Source organism: Phyllobates terribilis, unplaced genomic scaffold (genome assembly GCF_046119375.1).
Source record: "Phyllobates terribilis strain yellow unplaced genomic scaffold, ASM4611937v1 Scaffold_74__1_contigs__length_7073193, whole genome shotgun sequence".
Taxonomy (NCBI): Eukaryota; Metazoa; Chordata; class Amphibia; order Anura; family Dendrobatidae; genus Phyllobates; species Phyllobates terribilis.
In genome coordinates this window covers 2,341,020-2,360,290 of record NW_027362834.1, presented here as the reverse complement: position 1 = coordinate 2,360,290, position 19,271 = coordinate 2,341,020, and the positions used below count along the sequence as shown (strand labels likewise).

The 19,271-nt window shown below is 45.8% G+C and overlaps 9 non-coding genes and 3 pseudogenes across 9 annotated transcripts; all 12 read left to right on the top strand.

The window, feature by feature from the left end:
• The first annotated feature begins 192 nt into the window (after positions 1-192).
• Positions 193-284, top strand: LOC141196496 (U2 spliceosomal RNA; annotated as a pseudogene).
• A 790-nt stretch (positions 285-1,074) lies between these two features.
• On the top strand, positions 1,075-1,258 carry LOC141196353 (U2 spliceosomal RNA). Its single transcript, XR_012268896.1, has one exon. It is a non-coding gene; the product is annotated as a U2 spliceosomal RNA (small nuclear RNA).
• Positions 1,259-2,379: 1,121 nt separating this feature from the next.
• On the top strand, positions 2,380-2,570 carry LOC141195852 (U2 spliceosomal RNA). The gene has a single exon (XR_012268426.1). It is a non-coding gene; the product is annotated as a U2 spliceosomal RNA (small nuclear RNA).
• A 1,120-nt stretch (positions 2,571-3,690) lies between these two features.
• On the top strand, positions 3,691-3,881 carry LOC141194809 (U2 spliceosomal RNA). The gene has a single exon (XR_012267428.1). It is a non-coding gene; the product is annotated as a U2 spliceosomal RNA (small nuclear RNA).
• Positions 3,882-5,001: 1,120 nt separating this feature from the next.
• LOC141196466 (U2 spliceosomal RNA) lies at positions 5,002-5,117 on the top strand (annotated as a pseudogene).
• A 524-nt stretch (positions 5,118-5,641) lies between these two features.
• On the top strand, positions 5,642-5,823 carry LOC141196212 (U2 spliceosomal RNA). Its single transcript, XR_012268776.1, has one exon. It is a non-coding gene; the product is annotated as a U2 spliceosomal RNA (small nuclear RNA).
• Positions 5,824-6,945: 1,122 nt separating this feature from the next.
• On the top strand, positions 6,946-7,136 carry LOC141194807 (U2 spliceosomal RNA). Its single transcript, XR_012267426.1, has one exon. It is a non-coding gene; the product is annotated as a U2 spliceosomal RNA (small nuclear RNA).
• Positions 7,137-8,257: 1,121 nt separating this feature from the next.
• On the top strand, positions 8,258-8,448 carry LOC141194806 (U2 spliceosomal RNA). The gene has a single exon (XR_012267425.1). It is a non-coding gene; the product is annotated as a U2 spliceosomal RNA (small nuclear RNA).
• Positions 8,449-9,569: 1,121 nt separating this feature from the next.
• LOC141196534 (U2 spliceosomal RNA) lies at positions 9,570-9,661 on the top strand (annotated as a pseudogene).
• Positions 9,662-10,457: 796 nt separating this feature from the next.
• On the top strand, positions 10,458-10,639 carry LOC141196387 (U2 spliceosomal RNA). Its single transcript, XR_012268919.1, has one exon. It is a non-coding gene; the product is annotated as a U2 spliceosomal RNA (small nuclear RNA).
• Positions 10,640-11,760: 1,121 nt separating this feature from the next.
• Positions 11,761-11,951, top strand: LOC141194805 (U2 spliceosomal RNA). The gene has a single exon (XR_012267424.1). It is a non-coding gene; the product is annotated as a U2 spliceosomal RNA (small nuclear RNA).
• A 1,116-nt stretch (positions 11,952-13,067) lies between these two features.
• LOC141194804 (U2 spliceosomal RNA) lies at positions 13,068-13,258 on the top strand. The gene has a single exon (XR_012267423.1). It is a non-coding gene; the product is annotated as a U2 spliceosomal RNA (small nuclear RNA).
• The last annotated feature ends 6,013 nt before the right edge of the window (positions 13,259-19,271 follow it).

Here is a 19,271-nt window from a genome sequence, read left to right as displayed (position 1 = left end):
TGTGCTAAAAGAGGTGGAGTTATGCAGATCTAAAACGCGTGGATTGCAGCAGCAGCAAGCCGAAAAGTGCAGGCATGTGAGGGATCTAGAGGTTGACAGCATGTCTTCTTAACGGGAGTCCAGGTGGCCATCTCCACAAATGGACTTTTCAGAATCCTTGGGTGGCACCGTAGTCGGAAACCAATTCTGGTTATCGCTTCTCGGCCTTTTGGCTAAGATCAAGTGTAGTATCTTTCGAAAAGGCGGTTTTGGATGTTAGCCGCCCTAGTAGATTGATACATTATGCACACTGGGGTTTAGGCGCTTGTTAGTACGCCAGGTGGCTAATATAGTCATCTGGTGGAAAGCATGGCCCCCCAGGATTGACGCCATTGGGCCGGGGAAGATCGAAAGCCCGAAGTGTGAAGTGCCCCAGGAGTGGTGACCCTGGGGTGCCTTAACTCACTGGGATTGGGAACCCCACTTGAGTTTATGGCACATTTGCACAAGCACTTCAATATTTCTTTCTTCGCACACACCCTTATTCTGGGCCTTCTGGCCTTAGGATGGGGAATTTTTTCAATTCCCGGTCGAAGGTCCGGGCAGTATTATACTGTGAAACCTTCACTATTTATTTAATTTCTTTGTCACTGTGTGTCCACTTATTCACGTGTGTCACGTCCTACTAGGATTTTGTCGGGATGCGGTTCCCTTATGGGTTCCTCTCTTGGCAGGTCTAGGGGGGGAGTGTTTGGCCATCAGGTTCCGCTCCCCCCTGAACCCCCCTGGCTCTCCTCTTTCGGGAGGAGAGCGTTGTTGGCTCCCCTCTTCCGGGAGGGGAGCACAGTCTTTGGCTCCCAGTGCCTTGCTCGGGTGAGAACTCGGGCAGGTGCTGGGGGTAAGATTGGGTCGCCACTGGCTTCGGCTGGAGGTGGCTATTTGTCCCTGTTCCTCGCTGTGGCCTTCTGGCTCGGAGGGACGGGGAATGGTTTGGGGGACCCTTCTCCTTTTGGAGAGGGTTTCAAGAAGACCAGCATCCTAGTGCACTTTTTTTGTGGCACTTGTCACTTTTTTAAGCGCACTCGGGTTTTGTACACGAATTCGGGCTTTCGAAAAAAAAAAAAAATCTGTTCTTATCAGTTTAATATCTGATACGTCCCCTATCTGGGGACCATATATTAAATGGATTTTTAGAACAGGGAGATGGAAAAAGAGCTTGCTCTGTCCACTCCACGCATTGACCTGGTATTGCAGTATCTCCAGGACCGGTGCACCCCTTCTTTAATGCAGTTTCTAAAATCAGAAAGAATTGAATTCAATGCTTTTTGTTCATTTTGCTTGTTTGTCGGATTTTGGGATGGACTCTTTGGCTTTGCTTTTCTTCTCCTCATTGGATTTTTCATGTTAAAAGTTGCAGAAGCCAGATGACAAGCTCATTTTGGTTCAACTTCAGCAACTGTGCATTGCATTGCCATGTAATGTAATGTAATGCAATGCTATCTATCTAGCTCTCCCTCTATACTTCCTTTTGGATAAACAGACATATTAGGCAAGCATTTTGGAGCTTTCACCTAAATAACTACAGGTGGTGAGATAAGCTGCACAATATAATTGACCTTTCAGTATATTGTTGCACACACACCATCTATTTAGCAAATGCCCTTGTTATCAACAGCAGCCTTTTAAACTCACCTGAGCTAACAGGTATGTGAGCTGGTTACTCTGCTGCGCTTAAAATTTCTTTTTTGGTTTGCTACAATGCCTTTTCTGAAACGTTGTCTCCCTCTGCTGGAACACTGACTTCTTTCATTTAATGCCTGCAGACTATAAAAGAGAAACCAACCCAAAAAGTTTGGTTGATTAGTCTGTGGCATTCTTTTAAACTGTTGCTTATGGCGGTCTCTGTGAGCTTCTCAGTGACATTCAGCCATCCAGGTATCCCGCCTGCAGTAGACGGAATGTGGCAATGGAACGCTGGCTGCGCGTGTCATAATAGGCTCTGAGCCTTTATATACCTGCGCACAGCAGCAGCCACGTTCAGTCTGCTGCTGGACAGCCAGCAGCAGCAGCAGCAGGAGAGGTAATTAATCAGCAACCCTCCTGCTAAGGGTAGACAGCTGCTCGTTCCACCCCCCCCCCCGCCTTAATTGGTTCTCCTCCCTTCCAACGGTGTTGAGGCGGGTGGGAACAGCCGGGGGTTGAGGGTACTGTGCTAAAAGAGGTGGAGTTATGCAGATCTAAAACGCGTGGATTGCAGCAGCAGCAAGCCGAAAAGTGCAGGCATGTGAGGGATCTAGAGGTTGACAGCATGTCTTCTTAACGGGAGTCCAGGTGGCCATCTCCACAAATGGACTTTTCAGAATCCTTGGGTGGCACCGTAGTCGGAAACCAATTCTGGTTATCGCTTCTCGGCCTTTTGGCTAAGATCAAGTGTAGTATCTGTTCTTATCAGTTTAATATCTGATACGTCCTCTATCTGGGGACCATATATTAAATGGATTTTTAGAACAGGGAGATGGAAAAAGAGCTTGCTCTGTCCACTCCACGCATTGACCTGGTATTGCAGTATCTCCAGGACCGGTGCACCCCTTCTTTAATGCAGTTTCTAAAATCAGAAAGAATTGAATTCAATGCTTTTTGTTCATTTTGCTTGTTTGTCGGATTTTGGGATGGACTCTTTGGCTTTGCTTTTCTTCTCCTCATTGGATTTTTCATGTTAAAAGTTGCAGAAGCCAGATGACAAGCTCATTTTGGTTCAACTTCAGCAACTGTGCATTGCATTGCCATGTAATGTAATGTAATGCAATGCTATCTATCTAGCTCTCCCTCTATACTTCCTTTTGGATAAACAGACATATTAGGCAAGCATTTTGGAGCTTTCACCTAAATAACTACAGGTGGTGAGATAAGCTGCACAATATAATTGACCTTTCAGTATATTGTTGCACACACACCATCTATTTAGCAAATGCCCTTGTTATCAACAGCAGCCTTTTAAACTCACCTGAGCTAACAGGTATGTGAGCTGGTTACTCTGCTGCGCTTAAAATTTCTTTTTTGGTTTGCTACAATGCCTTTTCTGAAACGTTGTCTCCCTCTGCTGGAACACTGACTTCTTTCATTTAATGCCTGCAGACTATAAAAGAGAAACCAACCCAAAAAGTTTGGTTGTTTAGTCTGTGGCATTCTTTTAAACTGTTGCTTATGGCGGTCTCTGTGAGCTTCTCAGTGACATTCAGCCATCCAGGTATCCCGCCTGCAGTAGACGGAATGTGGCAATGGAACGCTGGCTGCGCGTGTCATAATAGGCTCTGAGCCTTTATATACCTGCGCACAGCAGCAGCCACCTTCAGTCTGCTGCTGGACAGCCAGCAGCAGCAGCAGCAGGAGAGGTAATTAATCAGCAACCCTCCTGCTAAGGGTAGACAGCTGCTCGTTCCACCCCCCCCCCGCCTTAATTGGTTCTCCTCCCTTCCAACGGTGTTGAGGCGGGTGGGAACAGCCGGGGGTTGAGGGTACTGTGCTAAAAGAGGTGGAGTTATGCAGATCTAAAACGCGTGGATTGCAGCAGCAGCAAGCCGAAAAGTGCAGGCATGTGAGGGATCTAGAGGTTGACAGCATGTCTTCTTAACGGGAGTCCAGGTGGCCATCTCCACAAATGGACTTTTCAGAATCCTTGGGTGGCACCGTAGTCGGAAACCAATTCTGGTTATCGCTTCTCGGCCTTTTGGCTAAGATCAAGTGTAGTATCTGTTCTTATCAGTTTAATATCTGATACGTCCCCTATCTGGGGACCATATATTAAATGGATTTTTAGAACAGGGAGATGGAAAAAGAGCTTGCTCTGTCCACTCCACGCATTGACCTGGTATTGCAGTATCTCCAGGACCGGTGCACCCCTTCTTTAATGCAGTTTCTAAAATCAGAAAGAATTGAATTCAATGCTTTTTGTTCATTTTGCTTGTTTGTCGGATTTTGGGATGGACTCTTTGGCTTTGCTTTTCTTCTCCTCATTGGATTTTTCATGTTAAAAGTTGCAGAAGCCAGATGACAAGCTCATTTTGGTTCAACTTCAGCAACTGTGCATTGCATTGCCATGTAATGTAATGTAATGCAATGCTATCTATCTAGCTCTCCCTCTATACTTCCTTTTGGATAAACAGACATATTAGGCAAGCATTTTGGAGCTTTCACCTAAATAACTACAGGTGGTGAGATAAGCTGCACAATATAATTGACCTTTCAGTATATTGTTGCACACACACCATCTATTTAGCAAATGCCCTTGTTATCAACAGCAGCCTTTTAAACTCACCTGAGCTAACAGGTATGTGAGCTGGTTACTCTGCTGCGCTTAAAATTTCTTTTTTGGTTTGCTACAATGCCTTTTCTGAAACGTTGTCTCCCTCTGCTGGAACACTGACTTCTTTCATTTAATGCCTGCAGACTATAAAAGAGAAACCAACCCAAAAAGTTTGGTTGATTAGTCTGTGGCATTCTTTTAAACTGTTGCTTATGGCGGTCTCTGTGAGCTTCTCAGTGACATTCAGCCATCCAGGTATCCCGCCTGCAGTAGACGGAATGTGGCAATGGAACGCTGGCTGCGCGTGTCATAATAGGCTCTGAGCCTTTATATACCTGCGCACAGCAGCAGCCACCTTCAGTCTGCTGCTGGACAGCCAGCAGCAGCAGCAGCAGGAGAGGTAATTAATCAGCAACCCTCCTGCTAAGGGTAGACAGCTGCTCGTTCCACCCCCCCCCCGCCTTAATTGGTTCTCCTCCCTTCCAACGGTGTTGAGGCGGGTGGGAACAGCCGGGGGTTGAGGGTACTGTGCTAAAAGAGGTGGAGTTATGCAGATCTAAAACGCGTGGATTGCAGCAGCAGCAAGCCGAAAAGTGCAGGCATGTGAGGGATCTAGAGGTTGACAGCATGTCTTCTTAACGGGAGTCCAGGTGGCCATCTCCACAAATGGACTTTTCAGAATCCTTGGGTGGCACCGTAGTCGGAAACCAATTCTGGTTATCGCTTCTCGGCCTTTTGGCTAAGATCAAGTGTAGTATCTTTTGAAAAGGCAGTTTTGTCCTTGGGCTGCCCTAGTAAATTGATGCATATTACACACTGGTTTGGTGCACTTGTTAGTACGCCAGGTGGCTCATAGAGTTATCTGATGGAAAACATGGCCCTCCAGGATCAAAGTCACTAGGCTGGGTAAGTGTGAGGGCTTTGGAGCAATGTGCCCCAGGAGTAGGCGCCCTGGTGGGAGTCCAAGCTTACTGGGACTGGGAACCCCAGAAAGACTTGGATTCGTAGCACGCCGCACCTTTGCCAATCATACTTTCTGAGCAACCCCCCCTATTCCTGGCCTCCGGGCTAGGAAGGGGAATTTTTATAAACCCGGTCGGAGGTCCGGTCAGCTTTGGGCTGAGAAACCAACACAGGCTCCAGCTCCACTAGGGTGGCAGCCTAGATGGAAGCTGGGAGCACGAAAACGGCTCTTCTCCGGCTTCGGCTAGGGAGAGCATCGGAGATCCCTGACCCTCGCTGTGGCCTTCTGGCTCGGAGGGATGGGGATGGTTTATTGGGGACCCTCTCCTCCGGGAAGGGTCCACATGAATCCTCGCCTCGTGCGCTGTTTTGGTGTGACTTCGGTCACATTTTTCAGTGCCTTGGATGCAGCTTCAATCAAAAAATCTGTTCTTATCAGTTTAATATCTGATACGTCCCCTATCTGGGGACCATATATTAAATGGATTTTTAGAACAGGGAGATGGAAAAAGAGCTTGCTCTGTCCACTCCACGCATTGACCTGGTATTGCAGTATCTCCAGGACCGGTGCACCCCTTCTTTAATGCAGTTTCTAAAATCAGAAAGAATTGAATTCAATGCTTTTTGTTCATTTTGCTTGTTTGTCGGATTTTGGGATGGACTCTTTGGCTTTGCTTTTCTTCTCCTCATTGGATTTTTCATGTTAAAAGTTGCAGAAGCCAGATGACAAGCTCATTTTGGTTCAACTTCAGCAACTGTGCATTGCATTGCCATGTAATGTAATGTAATGCAATGCTATCTATCTAGCTCTCCCTCTATACTTCCTTTTGGATAAACAGACATATTAGGCAAGCATTTTGGAGCTTTCACCTAAATAACTACAGGTGGTGAGATAAGCTGCACAATATAATTGACCTTTCAGTATATTGTTGCACACACACCATCTATTTAGCAAATGCCCTTGTTATCAACAGCAGCCTTTTAAACTCACCTGAGCTAACAGGTATGTGAGCTGGTTACTCTGCTGCGCTTAAAATTTCTTTTTTGGTTTGCTACAATGCCTTTTCTGAAACGTTGTCTCCCTCTGCTGGAACACTGACTTCTTTCATTTAATGCCTGCAGACTATAAAAGAGAAACCAACCCAAAAAGTTTGGTTGATTAGTCTGTGGCATTCTTTTAAACTGTTGCTTATGGCGGTCTCTGTGAGCTTCTCAGTGACATTCAGCCATCCAGGTATCCCGCCTGCAGTAGACGGAATGTGGCAATGGAACGCTGGCTGCGCGTGTCATAATAGGCTCTGAGCCTTTATATACCTGCGCACAGCAGCAGCCACCTTCAGTCTGCTGCTGGACAGCCAGCAGCAGCAGCAGCAGGAGAGGTAATTAATCAGCAACCCTCCTGCTAAGGGTAGACAGCTGCTCGTTCCACCCCCCCCCCCCGCCTTAATTGGTTCTCCTCCCTTCCAACGGTGTTGAGGCGGGTGGGAACAGCCGGGGGTTGAGGGTACTGTGCTAAAAGAGGTGGAGTTATGCAGATCTAAAACGCGTGGATTGCAGCAGCAGCAAGCCGAAAAGTGCAGGCATGTGAGGGATCTAGAGGTTGACAGCATGTCTTCTTAACGGGAGTCCAGGTGGCCATCTCCACAAATGGACTTTTCAGAATCCTTGGGTGGCACCGTAGTCGGAAACCAATTCTGGTTATCGCTTCTCGGCCTTTTGGCTAAGATCAAGTGTAGTATCTGTTCTTATCAGTTTAATATCTGATACGTCCCCTATCTGGGGACCATATATTAAATGGATTTTTAGAACAGGGAGATGGAAAAAGAGCTTGCTCTGTCCACTCCACGCATTGACCTGGTATTGCAGTATCTCCAGGACCGGTGCACCCCTTCTTTAATGCAGTTTCTAAAATCAGAAAGAATTGAATTCAATGCTTTTTGTTCATTTTGCTTGTTTGTCGGATTTTGGGATGGACTCTTTGGCTTTGCTTTTCTTCTCCTCATTGGATTTTTCATGTTAAAAGTTGCAGAAGCCAGATGACAAGCTCATTTTGGTTCAACTTCAGCAACTGTGCATTGCATTGCCATGTAATGTAATGTAATGCAATGCTATCTATCTAGCTCTCCCTCTATACTTCCTTTTGGATAAACAGACATATTAGGCAAGCATTTTGGAGCTTTCACCTAAATAACTACAGGTGGTGAGATAAGCTGCACAATATAATTGACCTTTCAGTATATTGTTGCACACACACCATCTATTTAGCAAATGCCCTTGTTATCAACAGCAGCCTTTTAAACTCACCTGAGCTAACAGGTATGTGAGCTGGTTACTCTGCTGCGCTTAAAATTTCTTTTTTGGTTTGCTACAATGCCTTTTCTGAAACGTTGTCTCCCTCTGCTGGAACACTGACTTCTTTCATTTAATGCCTGCAGACTATAAAAGAGAAACCAACCCAAAAAGTTTGGTTGATTAGTCTGTGGCATACTTTTAAACTGTTGCTTATGGCGGTCTCTGTGAGCTTCTCAGTGACATTCAGCCATCCAGGTATCCCGCCTGCAGTAGACGGAATGTGGCAATGGAACGCTGGCTGCGCGTGTCATAATAGGCTCTGAGCCTTTATATACCTGCGCACAGCAGCAGCCACCTTCAGTCTGCTGCTGGACAGCCAGCAGCAGCAGCAGCAGGAGAGGTAATTAATCAGCAACCCTCCTGTTAAGGGTAGACAGCTGCTCGTTCCACCCCCCCCCCCGCCTTAATTGGTTCTCCTCCCTTCCAACGGTGTTGAGTCGGGTGGGAACAGCCGGGGGTTGAGGGTACTGTGCTAAAAGAGGTGGAGTTATGCAGATCTAAAACGCGTAGATTGCAGCAGCAGCAAGCCGAAAAGTGCAGGCATGTGAGGGATCTAGAGGTTGACAGCATGTCTTCTTAACGGGAGTCCAGGTGGCCATCTCCACAAATGGACTTTTCAGAATCCTTGGGTGGCAACGTAGTCGGAAACCAATTCTGGTTATCGCTTCTCGGCCTTTTGGCTAAGATCAAGTGTAGTATCTGTTCTTATCAGTTTAATATCTGATACGTCCCCTATCTGGGGACCATATATTAAATGGATTTTTAGAACAGGGAGATGGAAAAAGAGCTTGCTCTGTCCACTCCACGCATTGACCTGGTATTGCAGTATCTCCAGGACCGGTGCACCCCTTCTTTAATGCAGTTTCTAAAATCAGAAAGAATTGAATTCAATGCTTTTTGTTCATTTTGCTTGTTTGTTGGATTTTGGGATGGACTCTTTGGCTTTGCTTTTCTTCTCCTCATTGGATTTTTCATGTTAAAAGTTGCAGAAGCCAGATGACAAGCTCATTTTGGTTCAACTTCAGCAACTGTGCATTGCATTGCCATGTAATGTAATGTAATGCAATGCTATCTATCTAGCTCTCCCTCTATACTTCCTTTTGGATAAACAGACATATTAGGCAAGCATTTTGGAGCTTTCACCTAAATAACTACAGGTGGTGAGATAAGCTGCACAATATAATTGACCTTTCAGTATATTGTTGCACACACACCATCTATTTAGCAAATGCCCTTGTTATCAACAGCAGCCTTTTAAACTCACCTGAGCTAACAGGTATGTGAGCTGGTTACTCTGCTGCGCTTAAAATTTCTTTTTTGGTTTGCTACAATGCCTTTTCTGAAACGTTGTCTCCCTCTGCTGGAACACTGACTTCTTTCATTTAATGCCTGCAGACTATAAAAGAGAAACCAACCCAAAAAGTTTGGTTGATTAGTCTGTGGCATTCTTTTAAACTGTTGCTTATGGCGGTCTCTGTGAGCTTCTCAGTGACATTCAGCCATCCAGGTATCCCGCCTGCAGTAGACGGAATGTGGCAATGGAACGCTGGCTGCGCGTGTCATAATAGGCTCTGAGCCTTTATATACCTGCGCACAGCAGCAGCCACCTTCAGTCTGCTGCTGGACAGCCAGCAGCAGCAGCAGCAGGAGAGGTAATTAATCAGCAACCCTCCTGCTAAGGGTAGACAGCTGCTCGTTCCACCCCCCCCCCCGCCTTAATTGGTTCTCCTCCCTTCCAACGGTGTTGAGGCGGGTGGGAACAGCCGGGGGTTGAGGGTACTGTGCTAAAAGAGGTGGAGTTATGCAGATCTAAAATGCGTGGATTGCAGCAGCAGCAAGCCGAAAAGTGCAGGCATGTGAGGGATCTAGAGGTTGACAGCATGTCTTCTTAACGGGAGTCCAGGTGGCCATCTCCACAAATGGACTTTTCAGAATCCTTGGGTGGCACCGTAGTCGGAAACCAATTCTGGTTATCGCTTCTCGGCCTTTTGGCTTAGATCAAGTGTAGTATCTTTCGAAAAGGCGGTTTTGGATGTTGGCCGCCCTAGTAGATTGATACATTATGCACACTGGGGTTTAGGCGCTTGTTAGTACGCCAGGTGGCTAATATAGTCATCTGGTGGAAAGCATGGCCCCCCAGGATTGACGCCATTGGGCCGGGGAAGATCGAAAGCCCGAAGTGTGAAGTGCCCCAGGAGTGGTGACCCTGGGGTGCCTTAACTCACTGGGATTGGGAACCCCACTTGAGTTTATGGCACATTTGCACAAGCACTTCAATATTTCTTTCTTCGCACACACCCTTATTCTGGGCCTTCTGGCCTTAGGATGGGGAATTTTTTTCAATTCCCGGTCGAAGGTCCGGGCAGTATTATACTGTGAAACCTTCACTATTTATTTAATATCTTTGTCACTGTGTGTCCACTTATTCACGTGTGTCACGTCCTACTAGGATTTTGTCGGGATGCGGTTCCCTTATGGGTTCCTCTCTTGGCAGGTCTAGGGGGGGAGTGTGTGGCCATCAGGTTCCGCTCCCCCCTGAACCCCCCTGGCTCTCCTCTTTCGGGAGGAGAGCGTTGTTGGCTCCCCTCTTCCGGGAGGGGAGCACAGTCTTTGGCTCCCAGTGCCTTGCTCGGGTGAGAACTCGGGCAGGTGCTGGGGGTAAGATTGGGTCGGCACTGGCTTAGGCTGGAGGTGGCTATTTGTCCCTGTTCCTCGCTGTGGCCTTCTGGCTCGGAGGGACGGGGAATGGTTTGGGGGACCCTTCTCCTTTTGGAGAGGGTTTCAAGAAGACCAGCATCCTAGTGCACTTTTTTTGTGGCACTTGTCACTTTTTTAAGCGCACTCGGGTTTTGTACACGAATTCGGGCTTTCAAAAAAAAAAAAAAAAAATCTGTTCTTATCAGTTTAATATCTGATACGTCCCCTATCTGGGGACCATATATTAAATGGATTTTTAGAACAGGGAGATGGAAAAAGAGCTTGCTCTGTCCACTCCACGCATTGACCTGGTATTGCAGTATCTCCAGGACTGGTGCACCCCTTCTTTAATGCAGTTTCTAAAATCAGAAAGAATTGAATTCAATGCTTTTTGTTCATTTTGCTTGTTTGTCGGATTTTGGCATGGACTCTTTGGCTTTGCTTTTCTTCTCCTCATTGGATTTTTCATGTTAAAAGTTGCAGAAGCCAGATGACAAGCTCATTTTGGTTCAACTTCAGCAACTGTGCATTGCATTGCCATGTAATGTAATGTAATGCAATGCTATCTATCTAGCTCTCCCTCTATACTTCCTTTTGGATAAACAGACATATTAGGCAAGCATTTTGGAGCTTTCACCTAAATAACTACAGGTGGTGAGATAAGCTGCACAATATAATTGACCTTTCAGTATATTGTTGCACACACACCATCTATTTAGCAAATGCCCTTGTTATCAACAGCAGCCTTTTAAACTCACCTGAGCTAACAGGTATGTGAGCTGGTTACTCTGCTGCGCTTAAAATTTCTTTTTTGGTTTGCTACAATGCCTTTTCTGAAACGTTGTCTCCCTCTGCTGGAACACTGACTTCTTTCATTTAATGCCTGCAGACTATAAAAGAGAAACCAACCCAAAAAGTTTGGTTGATTAGTCTGTGGCATTCTTTTAAACTGTTGCTTATGGCGGTCTCTGTGAGCTTCTCAGTGACATTCAGCCATCCAGGTATCCCGCCTGCAGTAGACGGAATGTGGCAATGGAACGCTGGCTGCGCGTGTCATAATAGGCTCTGAGCCTTTATATACCTGCGCACAGCAGCAGCCACCTTCAGTCTGCTGCTGGACAGCCAGCAGCAGCAGCAGCAGGAGAGGTAATTAATCAGCAACCCTCCTGCTAAGGGTAGACAGCTGCTCGTTCCACCCCCCCCCCCGCCTTAATTGGTTCTCCTCCCTTCCAACGGTGTTGAGGCGGGTGGGAACAGCCGGGGGTTGAGGGTACTGTGCTAAAAGAGGTGGAGTTATGCAGATCTAAAACGCGTGGATTGCAGCAGCAGCAAGCCGAAAAGTGCAGGCATGTGAGGGATCTAGAGGTTGACAGCATGTCTTCTTAACGGGAGTCCAGGTGGCCATCTCCACAAATGGACTTTTCAGAATCCTTGGGTGGCACCGTAGTCGGAAACCAATTCTGGTTATCGCTTCTCGGCCTTTTGGCTAAGATCAAGTGTAGTATCTGTTCTTATCAGTTTAATATCTGATACGTCCCCTATCTGGGGACCATATATTAAATGGATTTTTAGAACAGGGAGATGGAAAAAGAGCTTGCTCTGTCCACTCCACGCATTGACCTGGTATTGCAGTATCTCCAGGACCGGTGCACCCCTTCTTTAATGCAGTTTCTAAAATCAGAAAGAATTGAATTCAATGCTTTTTGTTCATTTTGCTTGTTTGTCGGATTTTGGGATGGACTCTTTGGCTTTGCTTTTCTTCTCCTCATTGGATTTTTCATGTTAAAAGTTGCAGAAGCCAGATGACAAGCTCATTTTGGTTCAACTTCAGCAACTGTGCATTGCATTGCCATGTAATGTAATGTAATGCAATGCTATCTATCTAGCTCTCCCTCTATACTTCCTTTTGGATAAACAGACATATTAGGCAAGCATTTTGGAGCTTTCACCTAAATAACTACAGGTGGTGAGATAAGCTGCACAATATAATTGACCTTTCAGTATATTGTTGCACACACACCATCTATTTAGCAAATGCCCTTGTTATCAACAGCAGCCTTTTAAACTCACCTGAGCTAACAGGTATGTGAGCTGGTTACTCTGCTGCGCTTAAAATTTCTTTTTTGGTTTGCTACAATGCCTTTTCTGAAACGTTGTCTCCCTCTGCTGGAACACTGACTTCTTTCATTTAATGCCTGCAGACTATAAAAGAGAAACCAACCCAAAAAGTTTGGTTGATTAGTCTGTGGCATTCTTTTAAACTGTTGCTTATGGTGGTCTCTGTGAGCTTCTCAGTGACATTCAGCCATCCAGGTATCCCGCCTGCAGTAGACGGAATGTGGCAATGGAACGCTGGCTGCGCGTGTCATAATAGGCTCTGAGCCTTTATATACCTGCGCACAGCAGCAGCCACCTTCAGTCTGCTGCTGGACAGCCAGCAGCAGCAGCAGGAGAGGTAATTAATCAGCAACCCTCCTGCTAAGGGTAGACAGCTGCTCGTTCCACCCCCCCCCGCCTTAATTGGTTCTCCTCCCTTCCAACGGTGTTGAGGCGGGTGGGAACAGCCGGGGGTTGAGGGTACTGTGCTAAAAGAGGTGGAGTTATGCAGATCTAAAACGCGTGGATTGCAGCAGCAGCAAGCCGAAAAGTGCAGGCATGTGAGGGATCTAGAGGTTGACAGCATGTCTTCTTAACGGGAGTCCAGGTGGCCATCTCCACAAATGGACTTTTCAGAATCCTTGGGTGGCACCGTAGTCGGAAACCAATTCTGGTTATCGCTTCTCGGCCTTTTGGCTAAGATCAAGTGTAGTATCTGTTCTTATCAGTTTAATATCTGATACGTCCCCTATCTGGGGACCATATATTAAATGGATTTTTAGAACAGGGAGATGGAAAAAGAGCTTGCTCTGTCCACTCCACGCATTGACCTGGTATTGCAGTATCTCCAGGACCGGTGCACCCCTTCTTTAATGCAGTTTCTAAAATCAGAAAGAATTGAATTCAATGCTTTTTGTTCATTTTGCTTGTTTGTTGGATTTTGGGATGGACTCTTTGGCTTTTCTTTTCTTCTCCTCATTGGATTTTTCATGTTAAAAGTTGCAGAAGCCAGATGACAAGCTCATTTTGGTTCAACTTCAGCAACTGTGCATTGCATTGCCATGTAATGTAATATAATGCAATGCTATCTATCTAGCTCTCCCTCTATACTTCCTTTTGGATAAACAGACATATTAGGCAAGCATTTTGGAGCTTTCACCTAAATAACTACAGGTGGTGAGATAAGCTGCACAATATAATTGACCTTTCAGTATATTGTTGCACACACACCATCTATTTAGCAAATGCCCTTGTTATCAACAGCAGCCTTTTAAACTCACCTGAGCTAACAGGTATGTGAGCTGGTTACTCTGCTGCGCTTAAAATTTCTTTTTTGGTTTGCTACAATGCCTTTTCTGAAACGTTGTCTCCCTCTGCTGGAACACTGACTTCTTTCATTTAATGCCTGCAGACTATAAAAGAGAAACCAACCCAAAAAGTTTGGTTGATTAGTCTGTGGCATTCTTTTAAACTGTTGCTTATGGCGGTCTCTGTGAGCTTCTCAGTGACATTCAGCCATCCAGGTATCCCGCCTGCAGTAGACGGAATGTGGCAATGGAACGCTGGCTGCGCGTGTCATAATAGGCTCTGAGCCTTTATATACCTGCGCACAGCAGCAGCCACCTTCAGTCTGCTGCTGGACAGCCAGCAGCAGCAGCAGCAGGAGAGGTAATTAATCAGCAACCCTCCTGCTAAGGGTAGACAGCTGCTCGTTCCACCCCCCCCCCGCCTTAAATGGTTCTCCTCCCTTCCAACGGTGTTGAGGCGGGTGGGAACAGCCGGGGGTTGAGGGTACTGTGCTAAAAGAGGTGGAGTTATGCAGATCTAAAACGCGTGGATTGCAGCAGCAGCAAGCCGAAAAGTGCAGGCATGTGAGGGATCTAGAGGTTGACAGCATGTCTTCTTAACGGGAGTCCAGGTGGCCATCTCCACAAATGGACTTTTCAGAATCCTTGGGTGGCACCGTAGTCGGAAACCAATTCTGGTTATCGCTTCTCGGCCTTTTGGCTAAGATTGGGTGTGGTGTTTAGGCATTGCATCTGGTCTTGGCTGATAGGTGTTTGGGGTACCCGGCTCCTTGGCCTGGGGGGATCGTCCCACCTTACGGTGGGGCTTCACCCCCCTGCTGCTATTAGGGAGCTGGCTTAGTCCCCTTACAACGTGTTGCGATCCCTTAAAAAGGCTCACGCCTTTTTTCTTTTCTTCTGTAGTTGGTACGCTTTCGTGGAAGGATGCCTGCTACAATTTCTTTTGCATCGGGAGAGCCCCGGATGAGGAACACAATCCGTATCGAGGTCTTGGAAAGTTTCAGAGAGCAGAAAGGTATCCGCTTCGTCTGCAATACCATCCTCCTTGGGATCCTGGAGTTCGACAGAGATGACATCTTTTGCTTCCAGGACAATGAACTCAAAGGTATTTATACCATCACTTTTAAGAACCAAGGATGCTGCCAACAGTTGGTCCAGAAGGTGAACGAGCATGGTTGGAGAGATGAGATGGATGGCCTGGTGTTTTCCCTGCTTTTCGTCCATGAGGAAGTACAAATAACAACGTATTTTCCCAACCCTTTTGTGGAGAGGCAGGACATCCAAACCTGTTTGAGCCGTCACTGTGATGAGGTGAGATACATTGGGCCTGTGAAGAACTCTGTTGGCTTCTGGGGTGGGAAGCGGAGGTTTCTTGTGCGGTTGCGGAAGGATCCCCAGGGCTATGGAGGAACACATCACCCCCCCTCTACTATCACTATCGGGAAAAGTCGGGGGTATTTATTTTATTCTGGCATGCCTATGTACTGTCGAAATTGTGGGAAAATGGGGCATGTCCAGAGCAATTGTGCAGAGTCCAAGGCATTCCGTTGTAATAACTGTGGTCTACTAGGACATTTATTTAAGGATTGCCCCCATAAGGATTCTTGCAACCTTTGTGGCGTGGACGGCCATATATTTCGGGAGTGCCCACTGAAGACCAAGACCCGAACATATGCGGAAGCTGCTGGAGGACCTATGCCACAGGAAGGACCAGTTCGTGTTCCGGAGACCAGTAAAGGACCTGAGCCTCGTCCTTCTGTTTCCACAACAGAGGAGGTGGCGGAGAAGGTCAAGGGCGCGAGGAAGGAGACGGAGAGGATGGAGCAGGAGTCGGGTCTCCCCCGTGGAGAGCCTCCTGTGGCGAAGTCCCAGAAAAAGGGCGGAGGGCGGACCACCCAAAGACCGGAGCAGAGGGACTCTCCCGTCAGAGAGAAGACCACTGTGTCGATGGTCCCTGGTGTGTTGGAGCAGGGCGCCCCCAATGAGTTGGCGGTGGGGGGCTCTGTGTCGAAGACCCCAGACATACCTAGGGACTTGTGCCAGCAGACCACGGTTCTTTGTCCAGCAGGTGGCAATGATGGTGAGGTTTTCATGTCTGACCTGGAGAGTCTTCAGGAAGTGAGAGGCCACACAGCAATAGCGGAGGATGACTGCACGAGCGACGTGATTGAGCCGTGTGGCAAAAAGTTGAGAGCGGACGATCCTCCGGCATTTAATCCAGACTCGCCTGATGTGTGCCTTGCCAGGGACGATATATGGCAACCCGGTTCCTCCGGGTATCCGATATCCGGTTCGGACCCCCAGAATATTCTCTGCTTCTCCTCAACACTCGAGAGCTTGACGGGGTCTGCAGGGGATATAATGGATGACTCCCCTCCCCCATGACACAAATGCCATCTATTAAGTGTCTCTCACTCAATGTGAGATCTTTAAAGAGCCCTGTCCGCAGGGCTGCTCTCTTTGATTTTTTCAAAACATTAGACTTTGATATTTGTTTCCTACAGGAATGCGGTCTGCAACACGGACTACGTTATAATGAGCTAAAGAAAGACTGGAAACTAGGGCCCTCCATTTGGTCCGGCTCTAATGAGAATAAATCAGCTGGTGTGGGTCTGCTCTGCCGAGGTAATGCTTTTATAATCTCCTCTGTCACTGAGATTGTGCCCGGCAGAGCTATATTAGTACATTTATGTTTTAATAATTTTAACTTTCGTGTTATAAATGTGTATGCCCCTCCAGATAAACAAGAGCGGATACAATTGTTTGAGATTTTACCGTTGTTCTGTGTAGGGTCATCTCCTCTTTTGGTAGCTGGGGACTTTAATTGCCTCAGTGTAAATGAGCGCCGAGGAGGAGGTGACCCAATCCGTAAATTAGATAAATCATGTTTTTTATTAAGTAATTTGCAGACAGATTTTAAGTTGCGCGATGCCTGGAGGTCGCTATCGCCGACGGACCCGGGATTTACGTGGTCCGGTCGGAGAGTGACCTCCAGGATCGATTTTATCTTTTTATCTGAAACTTTTAGCCCTGTATATTTTGTTTTAATTCCTAATTTATTTTCTGACCATAACATATTAAAATTAGAGATAGAATACCAGGGGGAACTAAAGGTGAATAGAGGGTTGTGGCGCCTGGGGGTACACCTATTGGAAGACCCCCTGGTAAGGTCAGATTTTATCAAAAAGTACCAACAATGGAGGCAGCTCAAACCCCCATATTTTAAAATGCTGTCCTGGTGGGAAGGGATTAAAGATAAGATCCAACATTTTTTTATCAGGGCTGGGAAGAGGAAGGCGAGGCAGAAGAAGCAGGGCTATGCAAATTTGAATACTAGACTGCAGACTCTCCTTAAATTCAAAGAGATAGGCTTAGAGGTGCATGATGATATTGTAAGCCTTAAAAATGAGATACAGTCATACCTTGAACAAAAAGGGAAGGAAATAATATTTAATTCTAAGGTGCAATTTTTAGAAGAAGGGGAAAAGTGTACACGTTTCTTTTTCAAAAAAGTGGTGGAGAGGAAAGAAACGATTACCTGCCTAGATGGAGATAGCACAATACAAGGTATGAAGAGGGTAGCTTTTAATTTTTATAGAAACCTTTTTAGCAAAAAAAGTGTTAATAATGTGTTTTTACAAGATGCTCTTAATGTCCTGGATTTTAGGCTAAATTCTGCAGATCAGGGGTTTTTAACAAAAGATATTACTTTAGAAGAACTTTTTAGTGTTTTTAAAAGTTTTTCAAGAGGGAAAGCCCCAGGAGCTGATGACCTTCCTGTGGAATTTTATTTATCCTTTTGGGATATTTTAAAAGAGGATCTTTTAGCACTTTTTAAAGAGGTTTTTTTGTGTGATAAGTTACCCAAGTCATGGAGGAGGGGGATAGTGTCCTTAATATACAAGAAGAAGGGCGCTCGGGACGACCTCAAAAATTGGAGACCTATCACCCTCCTTAACATGGATTACAAGGTTTTAGCTAAGATTATTGCATGTCGTTTTAAAACTGTTATTAATGTGTTAATACAACCCGAACAAGTATGTGGTGTACCAGGGAGGAGTATTACAGAGACCCTAAATACGATCAGAGACGTAATATGGTACAGTAAAGACAGGGATCAAGGGCTGGCCCTGTTGGCGCTAGACTTCGAGAAAGCGTTTGACAGGGTTTCTCATGAATATCTTTTTAAAGTTTTAAAACAAATGGCAATCCCAGACTGGTTTTTATCTCGCATTAAGAGTTTATATAATAATATGTTTTCACAAATCTCTGTCAATGGTTTTTTAACTGATTTTATCCCACTGGAATCCGGAGTGAAGCAGGGATGTCCATTATCCCCAATTCTGTTTATTTGCGCTATGGAACCCCTTTTATGCATGATCCGGAAAGACAAGGTAGTCCGGGGGGTTCCTGTCCCAGGAGGGGGAGGGGCTCAGGTTAAAGTGCTTGGATATATGGATGACGTGACGGCTATTTGCACTGATCCTGCTTCACTCCGGAGAGTAGTATTGTGCACCAATCTTTTTAGTCAAGCTTCTGGTTTTAAAATGAATTTTAATAAAACTGAGTGTTTGATTATGGGTGCCTGGGATAGAAATGACTTACCGACTGTTAATGTGAAATATGACAATGTGAAAATTTTAGGGGTTGTATTTGATGCAAATAATGATGGGCTTGTGAGTTGGGGAGAGGTTCAAGATAAAATGGCAAAGAAACTTTCCTTTTGGACCCTGAGGAATCTTTCGATCGAAGGGAAAGTCCTTGTTATTAAATCTGTTTTATTACCTATGATTTTATATATTGCCATGGTGTATCCTCCCTCTGACTTAATGCTAAAAAAACTAACTCGTTGTATTTTTATGTTTATATGGGGCTCTAAAATGGAAAAGCTTAAACGATCAGAAATGTATAAGAGAAAGCAGAATGGAGGAAAAGATGTTCCCGATCTTCGCCTGTTTTTATATGTAAATTTTTTCTGTTTTTGTTTTAAAGCTTTTAAGTCTGATAGTACTTTTGGCCTGTTTTTAAAATACACGTGTGGTTTTATCTTTAAGAGATGGTTTAGGCCATCCTTATCAGCGCCTGTTTTATTGTGTCCACCAAAGCACCTTATTATTTTAGAAAAAGTTACAAAGACTCATAATTTAAAAGACCTTGGAGCTGACATCCTTCTGGACTGGAAGAAGCTATTTGTCCATTTGAGGAGAGAAGAAGAGACATCCCCAGTTTGCAACTACTCATGGAACAGATCCAAACGTGTGTGGAGGAATGTCTTCGGGAAGTTCCTCGCCAATGTCCATAAAGACCTTGCCTGGATGTCCGTCCACCAGTGCCTCCCAACCAGAGAATTCCAACACCGGAGAGGCCTGGTGGCACGGGCAAAATGCCCAAGAGACTCTTGCCATTGTGATGAGACCGTTATGCACCTTTTTTGGAACTGCACCTTTGCACAAGAACTCTGGGGGAAAATTGGGATTCTTTTAAAGTGGGTTTGCGGTTTAAAGGACTTTTATTATGAATATGTTTTATACGGACTTTTTAATTGCCCTACTGCATACCAATCTGAAATCTGC